Raw genomic sequence first — 10,160 nt, forward strand, 5'->3', positions numbered from 1 at the left:
CCACATATCTACAAATTTTAACCAGAGTAAATAATAGGACTTTCCAAAAAAAAAAGTCACACAATTAAATATCATACACAAGTTTTACATCCACTTACTCAAGAATTATGTGGAGGTGACTCTTACTCTTTAAGGATCCAAGATATTTCACAATAATTTTGTGGTTCAAATTCTGCAAAACAGAATAAGGTTTATCAGTCTCTGACCATTCCTTATATACATATTCAATCATTAATCAAAAAATGAACATAGCATTTACAGAATCTAGTATATAACGAAGAAAAAATAACAGAAAAAAGTTTTAAAAAAAAAAAACCTAGATATTTTAGAAGAATGTGGAAGTGCAAAAAAGTTTATGATTGCTTCCCTTTGTTTAAATGATTCAAAGGGAGAGTACACTGCCTTCAGTGTATCCATTAGAACTCGAAGATCAGAATCTGAAAAGGAATGCTGAATATTTCTAGCAAAAGTATGTGTCACGTTGTGTAACTCAATCAATGCCTCCAAATGTTTCCTCTGAATCTTAATTCCCTTTGGCATGTCACCAGACATAATATCTAATAAACCAGAATAAAAAGAAACACATTGATAGGATAATTTATAAATTGGCAAAAATAAAATTGCATGACTTAAAGCTTGTCCAATTGAAAGATATCATATAATATTAAATGCCTATAAAATTTAAAAGCACCATAAAAACAAGTCCGTACAAACCTTTTCCCAAAGCTCTTGTTTCAGGAACAACTTCTCCAATTGAAAGGTTGATACGTGAAATAAAGCTTGCTCCAATAGTTGCCATTGTCTCGATCAGTAGCTTTGGTACAAGAGTTTTATAATCCTCAGGAAAAGCAACCATACACCTGCAGATGACAGTTTAAGCTCAGTGCTTAAATTCAGTGATAGCTTCTTTGTATCAACAAGATGTTCCTCGGTGCTTAAAAAAATATATAGTCAGAAGAATTTACCACTTCCACTCTTGCTCAAGATAAAGAATCAACTCATCATAGAAGCTTGGAAACCAACTTACGAATGAAATTGTCGAAGAGCTTGATTGAAACTCATGGCTTGACAGCCTTTCAGCTTCAGTCTTCTCATTTGCAAGCTTAATAGCACGTTGTTTTGAATCGAAATCTTCCCAGAGTTGTTTTATGGGCTTTAGGTGAACTTTGGTGTAATGTAGCTCCAGTGATTTGAATCTTCCAATTCGAATGAGAATACCCCGCAAATTTTGAGCAATGTCTATCTGCAGGATGATAACAGATGTAAGTTATTCATGTTGCGTATGGTATGTACTAAAAGGAATTAATAGGAGATAAATTGAACAGAAAGCAAGCCATAGGCAAAACAAGTGCTGTAAGAAATTTGGTGACCTTCCGGCTGGATAATGCATCTGTTAAACGTGGCTGCACCATTGCATCTAGCCTATCCTCTAGGACCTCGAGTTGCTTTCTCACATTAGCAAATTCAGCAACCTAAAATGAGCAAAACAAAAAATAAAATATCAAGTTAAAATCATCAAAAATTATAAAATCAAATGTAGAGTATAATGTTAAAACAATTTATAGAAAAATATTACCTCCCCAACAACAAACAAGCAATGCCTCTTGTTGGCTAAGGTTTCTGCAGCCCTTGGAAGATCACCACTGGAAAAAACATCTTCCACAGTTGAACTTAATTGAGTTAACCCAGCAGCATCCTGTTGATCCCTCAATGAGTAAATCAAGTGCAACATCAACATTTTAGAATACTGCACTGATTATAACTTCTATGATCAAATACCCACCTGCAATGTTTCATAAGCAGCTTCTTAACAGTATCAACTTTGGCCAGAGCAGCTATAGATTCAGCTGATGATCCTTCAGCCTGCATATTAAAACCAATTGTTTGAAGAGAAGAGTATTATTATACATATGTATCAAGTGAGAAGCTAAAATCTCAAACCATATAAACAAAGCTTAGCCAGCAACAGCTGTCTACCCATGTAAATTATATAAACCAATTACATTAGTAAATGTACTGAAATGTGGGTATATCAATGTGAACTTGCTACTATAATTTATAGTAATGCTCTACAACATATTGCAAAGCAGAATATATATATTTAGGCAACTATTTCAGTTATGTGTGCGTATATCCATGCATATAACTCAACATAATTCCATTGTTCACATTAGCAATAATCTATTCATAATATCTACATTTATTTTTAAGCAGCAAAAGCAAAAATGAGACGTTTTAACCAAAAGGGTGCCCTGCCTTCTTGTAATTTATTCCAAAAATCTATTAACTCATTGCCAAGAGATTGAGCTCAAAAGGTAGCACAAACTACACAATCGTAGTTCTAAAATATCCAAAAAAAAAAAAACTAATATTGAAAAATTTGCATTCGAAAATCTTCCTCAAATTTCCCTCGTTCACTTAGGCAAATTGAAAAAACTCAATTGAGCAATTGAGAAATATATTAAGCTTCAAATTTGGCATTAAGGGATAGCATAATTAAAATATTATACTTTCTTAACTTTTAAAATGCAGTAAATCTGACACCTCCATCCTAATATTGTCCAAATTTTCCGTACTTCACGTTTTCTAGTGAATTAAACCCAAAAATAAAGTTAAAAAACCAAATTCAAATTGCGGCAAAAAGAAGAAACATAGAAGAAACACACATAACATGTAGGTACCTTCTTGAGCTTCTGAAGGATTCTAGCGACAGTGGAGCATAGTGAGACCGCATCGTCGCGGAGTCGGATCACATCGCGGGTGGCCCGTGGCACGCGAAGTAGGGCAGCGGAGCTCTGCTCCTCTAGCGAGGCAGAGATCTCTTCAGATACGATTTGGAGCCTCATCTCTAGATCGATGAGATGGTTATCGACCGAGTCCTTCGGGTGCCGAGTCTGACACGTTGAGTTCACCCATTTCTTGGGATCGAAACGCAAAACGTAAAAATCACACAAAACGCAAAATGCAGACACACAAAACAAAAAAACAAAGCAAACCCAGATCACAAAAATCATCGAAAAAATTGAGAGAAAAGAAGAATTGACGAGAGAAAGAGTCGAGAGAAGGAACATACTTGTGTTGAGGCAGAGAGAGATGGTAGTAGCTTCACTCAAGAGCTTATTACAAAGAGGGCACGTCATGCATGCCTCCATCCCTCCACGCTTTAACAATCTGACCCGCCATATCTGTGTGCGACTCCCTCTCTCGCTCTCTCCTTCGTGAGGGCGGTGAGACAGAGATGAGTTGAGGGCGAAGAGACTTCGTGAGGGCGGAGAGACCTCGTGAGGGCGGTGAGTCTTCGTGAGGGCGGAGAGGGCGGAGAGGGCTTCGTGAGTGAGAGATGGAGGCTGAGAGAAAGGGTAACTTAGAGAAAGGCTGAGAGAAAGGGAATTTGGCAGAAATTCATTTTGGCGCCTGAGTTTTTAGTCATATGGCGCCAAAATCAGACCCGTGTGTTTTTAATCCCCACTATTCAGATCCGTGTGTTTTAATCCCCCACTTAATAATAGCACTTCTAAATATATGCTATTCTTTAATGTAATATATACTAAATATTGTTGTAGTGTAGATACACTGATTCTAATTTCCAATTAGACAAAGATAGTTGTGGAGAGAAGGACTAAGTTAATTTTTTAGGGCAAGGAAATAATTATGTGATTATTATGGTCAATTTATTAATTGTGAATTAATTAATTATCTAACTATATAGTTTTATTTTGAAAAACTATATGTTAAAATAAATATTAATCATATTTTGGATTAAAATAGAGAGAGTTTATTTATTATCTTATTATAAGATATTTATTTATCTAAAACTGATAATTTAAGAGTTTATGTTAATTTTGAATTACCTAATATTTATATTGGGATAAATATATTATATTAAATATTAATTAAACAAACAAAAGAGAAAACGAGGGATAGCCATATGAGTGGCACACGCAATTCTCACTGTATTGTAGAATGAGTGATGACACCCATGAATATTTTTATCCATGTGATTTGAATTTTGAATTTCAAATTAATTTGTTTATTTAATTAAATTTAATTATTATTTTTAAATATCATTTAAATTAAATAATTAAAGTAGATGTAACTGATCAGTTTTATTTAAATAAATAAATTATTAATTAAATTAGTTAATTATCTTTATAAACTTAAAAATAATCGAAACTTTGTATAAGTTAAGAATTTTTAATTCTTGATTGTCAGACTCTGTCTAAGTAAATAAATGATAGAATTTCCTAATCCTAAAATTCTAGAAATTTTTATAGCCTCTCTCTTCTCAATCCTCTCTGATGTGTTGAGTACATCTAGAAATTGTATAGTGACCTTTGAATCATACGTGCCCACACACGTCGTTGTGTGTTTGAGGAATGACTTGGAAGCCTATGGTTTGAGCTTTCATAAAGGATAGGACGATCATTGATTTTACGAAAAGATTCAAGGATACTTGATAGGCTACGAGAGGCAATCTCTATTCCTTTTATGTGTTATTTAATATATCTAAATATGTATGATTCTTGCTGGTATTAATAATTTTTTTAAAAAGATCCTATTCAGCTGCGTATTTTTTATTTATTTTTCATTTAATACCAACACCCTCAAACTTTGCACCCCTTGATCTTAAGCCTCAACAGCTACTTCCCCTCCAACATTGTTGGCAGCATTGTTCACTGCATTCGCTTCATTTCCATCCATTATAGTCTCCAGATCTTATTCTTTTGGTTCTGTCTACAATTCCTCTCAATTTCAGGGTTCACCGACAATATCTCAGCTACTTTTCTATGTCACTTAAACAAATACTATTAGAAATAAGAGGATTAAGACACCAACCAAGTTAGAACAAACGATAAAGAACAACCAAATAGAATAAAAATGAACTATTTTGATATTAATAAAACAATCTTTGACAACGACACCAAAAACTTGTTGTGAGATTTTACTGGGCAATTATACACAATTGTGGACAAATAATAATAGTGATAATTTAATATCGTTCCCACAAGGAATGTTTACCAATAACCAATAATTAGTGTTTATTTCTATTTGGATTATAATAATTGATTAAAAGAATAATGAATCTAAGAAAACTGAAATCAACACTAATAAACTCAAGAAACAATTTTTAAAAGATAATTCAATGGAAATAAAACTAAGGCATTTAACTTCATCTTCTATCCACTCTAACATTTTATTGATACGATTTCTACTAATTTTCTCCCTACTATAATACCTGATTAAGAAATATAATTTATATTCATACTCGGATATATAAATCTCAACCTATATGTGAAATTTCTACAACTCTTTGATAAAGTCAAACACATAGAAGACATTTAGAATAGAAATCCTTAAAGCTACACAAACAATACAAGTACTCTTGGCCAATATCAAAATTTATGTTTATTCCATTACAACATAATTAACTCTTACTTCTCATATTTTGAATTAAAATCATATAGAACATTTAAAAGATGGCCAATCAATTGCAAGAATTAAACATAAACTTGAATAAATTGCAATATAGAAGATGTAATCATAGAAGTTCCACTAAATCAATAAAGAGTTTCAAGAGACTCCATTAAATCCATAGAAAATAAAATTAGTTCATATCCATATCCATAACGTCCATCAAATCATAAAATAACATAGAAAGAAGAAATTAAAGAAGAAAAGAAGAAAAGAAGGAAAGAAGAAAAGAAGAAAAAATCTTGAAAAAGATTTGAATCTTGATCTCCAAGTGCTTCAATATGTTTCTCTTATTCTCAATAGCACTTGTAAACTCTCCCATGAATGAGATCACCTCAAAATTTCCAATTTTATCCTTCTTCGAGCCTGTATCGTCTCATTTCTCTAAAACTCGCCTCTTTTAGCATTTTTTCCTGAAACACGAAACAAACAAGCATAAGAAAGAAAAAACAATCCTAGATAACTAAAACATAACCTAAAAAACTTCTAAAAGTAAACCTAAAATGATCCTAACAACCCTCGATGAAGATAGTCTCTGACAATGGCCTACAATTCGTTAGTGACTTGTTCATTGATTTTTGGAAAAGGCACAAAGTCATCAAGAGTTTCTCCTCCATAACTCATCCTTAGGCAAATGGACAAGTGGAAACTGTCAACAAGACACTAAAAGCAACTTTAAAGAAAAGGCTGCAACCAAAGAAAGGCGATTGGCCTGAGGAACTGCCTAGAGTATTATGGACTTATCGTACCATTGCTTGGACATCCACTAACCAATCAACATTCTCTATGGCCGACGGGTATGAAGCCATGCATCCTGCTAAGGCAGCCATCTCCACGAACTAATGAACCGGGATGAGCCGACTACCAATTATGCTTTACTTCAAGAATCTTTGGACCTGGTCGAAGAGCTCCGAGAAGCTTCTCAACTCTGAGTAGCTTCTTACCAACAAAAGGTTGCCAAGAACTTCAATTCTAAAGTGAAGGATCTAAACTTTGAGGTTTGGGACTTGGGGTTCCAATGGGCTTTTCTGGCAACCTAAGATTCGAGGTCAAAACTGGGAAGGCCCTTACCAAGTCAAGAGCACTATCTGTCTTGGGACATACAAATTGACTCGACTGAATGGGGAGTTGATTCCTCATGCCTGGAATGTCGAGCACCTTCATCGTTATTACTAGAAAAGCAACAAACTATGTTTTTTTACATTTGATTACTCATATGTAGCCTGTGGGAAATTAATGAAAATCACATGCACAAAACACGATTGATGAAATTAAGAAAATATGCTTGTATTTTTTGTATTTGTTATGTTTTTAATACTAGAGGATGTGCTTGCTCGTAGACCCGGACAAGTGAACAAAGACCTTAGTCTCTGATCACTTGGGAGGTATAAGCAAGGAGTCGAGCACCCCATGAGAATAACTGCTTGCAAAGTATGACCTAGGGCACTCAACAAGAGTAACCTACACGTGGTACCTTAGAGTAAACCTAGTCTTACTAAGCTTGCGAGAGTTAAAAGGCCTAAATAACTCATCAAGAGGAATCTATATGAAGTACCTTAGAGTAAATCTAGCACCACAAAATCTAAGAGCCTTACGTTGTAAAAGTAAGTCTGATAACCTTTCTCACCACCGGTGCACCAAACGCCTGAGAAACAAAGCTAAGTCCCCAATGATTGAAACAAGGGCTCACAATTCCCGAGTTGTCGAAAACATGGGCTCACAAAACTTGAGCTGTCTAAATCTTGGGCTCACAAACACAATGGATAAAAACAAAGGTTTAATTAAGATTTTTTATTGATACAAAATAACTTATGGAAATTGATAAAAGCTTGTATTTTTTCAGTCCAATTTACATTATTACTAAACATTGTATGTAAATGTAAGCAAGTAAAGGCAAAGACGGCAAAGTAGGTAGAGCATAAAAGCCATTCAAAATAGTTAATATGTGTAACATTTCTCGGGGACTCGTGCATTTAAATTGTCTGTGCCCCAAAAATATGGCTCATAGGCCTACTATACAAAAATAAAATAATAAAACATAATTAAATAAGAAGCAAAAAAGAAGCTGGTCTAGTGTTGCCTAGGAGGAACCTCCTCGAAGAGATCTACAATTGGGTTTGGTTCAGGAGGCCTATCAACAGAAGTATCAACCGTAGTAATGACAATTTTAGCTTGGTGGCATTCCTCGAAGAGTACGCTGGTGGCATTGGCATCACTGTTGAAACTCAAATCTATATCTTGATTGTAAAACCATGTCAAATAAAATGCATTCTCGTTGATGTTGTCCATCTCTTTCTTGAGGGGCTCAACCTGGGAGACCACAACTCTATTCCAGTCCTGGCACTTGCTTTGCTCTCCAAAGATTGTTAGCCTCCTCTACGTCCTGAGAGACTGCCTCCTTGAGGGACTTGTCTTCTTCTTAAGCTTTGGTAACCTCTCTCCTTGTTACTTGGGCATCGTCCCTTGCTATTGTGTCCCCCTTCGCAGAATGGGCGATTTCTTCCTAGGCTTTGTTGGCCTCCTCCCGAGTCTTTGTAGCCTCCTCCTTGGTCGCTTTGTCTTATCTTGGGCTGCCTTAGTGTTGTGCAAAATTTAATGTGAGTGCAAGTGTACACTGTCAACAAGTAATAATGTGATAAGAACCCGATGTCGTATCCACAAGGATTGTTTTTAAGCTTAAAATTGTGAAATTAAAGTTTAGCAAAATCATTAAAAATAAAAGAACCAAACTCAAATTGAAGTGGAAGTTGATTTTTTTATATGCAATTAAAAATAACTAACAGCTAAATTTAAAGTCTAAATTAATGGGATGCAATAGGAAAATCAGTTGATAATAAAATGGTAAGCTAGGATAATTAATTCCCCATGTTTTGCAATTACTGGAAAAAATGTTATGAAAATGTTGTGGCACACTGACAGTGTACTAATCAAGAATTCTAATCAAGTCCATAAGTTTCTGTCGAAATTAAATAGGTTTAATTCTCTAATTAAATTACTAGTCAGAAAGTGAAGACATAACTTGAATTGGGGAGGAGGATGGTTACCTTAAAAGTTGCTTGCTGACACATAGAGATCAGGGAGGCTTCATTATCATTCCTCAGCTGGGCATATCATTTGGTAGTCAGCTAACACATTGTAGAGCTGATCACCTGGAGGAGCGTCGCAGCGAATGAAGCAAAAAAACTGTCAAGCTTCTCTGCAAAAAGACTTTCCAGCTAGGCTTGACCAATTAGAGGCTCCCATGACTTCTCCTTGGGAGGCATTATCTTGTTAATATTATGTCCCATCACGTCGAGTGAGAGATTACCATCCTTTAGGTGAGCATTAAAGTGCTTCACCATGGCATTGTCGAGAGAAATAAAGGAGATAAAGCAATAAAATAGCTTTAAAAACTAAATATTTTTTGAGAGCATGTGTGCTTCTCGGGAAGCCCCACCACTTGACGACTTCTCTGTGTGAAGCACCAACTAAGCAAACATCCTCATCAGTTGTCCCATCTCTGGAGTGGTTTTTGTATCTTCTGGAAAAACTACGATGCATGAATTGAAGTTACATCATCGAGAGGCACAAAGATCCAAGGAGGCAAACGCTTCTTCGGCTCATGAATATAGCAATCGATTATATCTTTGTAGTCTTTAAACTTGTTCCAAACAGGATAGGGACTTACCCCCTCTTTACTAGATATAGAATGGTAGAGAAGGTTCAGAGATTTACCTTGATACATAGAGGAAGCTCCAATTCTCGCTTTAAGTTTCTCCTCGATCTCCTACTCGAAGCGCGCTTCTTGGGTTACTCGGAGAGCCCTAGAATTTTTATAGTGCTCTAGCCCTAAGCCTTAGTTTTATTGGGCCCTGCCAACACTTCTATCTGCTCGGTGTGAATAGAAACTAGTGATCGGGTCTTGGAGGTGTTGCAAAACCTTGTATGATTCAGGTTCCCAATACCCTCCCTGTCACAGAGAAGTTCTGCCTTAACTAGGCTCTTTGTAGTCACCAACTGACTCTGCTCCAACTCCACATCTGGGAGCTTCTTCATCACTAGCATGCGCTCTTCATAGGCAGGGATGTATGGGGTGCGAACGAAAGGGCATAAAACCAAATGTATGCTTGGAAGGTAACAAGAAAACTTACCAACCTTGGCGAAGTCCAGGAGTAAAGTCAAGTTGTACTGGAGAGAGAAATCGGTAGTGAAGAAAAGTATTGAACCCGTCTAGGTCCCTCCCTATCTTCTTGGGACAAGTTTGGAAGATGTACAGGTACAATAACTTCGTCTAAGAAGGTTCAGGCCAACGTTGACGCTTGTAAAAAAATATACAAGCTTGCTAGGACTTTGTAGTCATTTGGGATCAATTGGAAGGGGGCATTCCCCATGTACTTCAGGAAGTTGACAAATTACTAAAAAATTTGAAGAGTAGCTCCCACCTCAAGTTGTGACTAGCTCTATGCCTTGAACCCATAAATGATCCAGTGGAACCTCTCTGTTTCTTGATAAAGACAGACAAGGTATCCATCAGTATGAATCCCGTAGTAGGATTGTATGTTAGCCAACGCATTCAAATTCTTCAACATGGTCGAGATATACCGTGCCTCAAATACCAAGGCCTTGTACTGGGCCGAATCATTGGGGAATTGAACCATATTAACTTCCGGCTTGGAAAATTACACACTACCGCCAGCGGAGTACATCCT

General features: G+C 35.9%; 1 pseudogene; it reads right to left on the reverse strand.

Annotated features, from left to right (window-relative positions):
* Positions 1-250: 250 nt before the first annotated feature.
* On the reverse strand, positions 251-3,014 carry LOC133832777 (conserved oligomeric Golgi complex subunit 7-like; annotated as a pseudogene).
* Positions 3,015-10,160: the final 7,146 nt, after the last annotated feature.

The sequence above is a fragment of the Humulus lupulus genome, chromosome 4 (assembly GCF_963169125.1).
Source record: "Humulus lupulus chromosome 4, drHumLupu1.1, whole genome shotgun sequence".
NCBI lineage: Eukaryota > Viridiplantae > Streptophyta > Magnoliopsida > Rosales > Cannabaceae > Humulus > Humulus lupulus.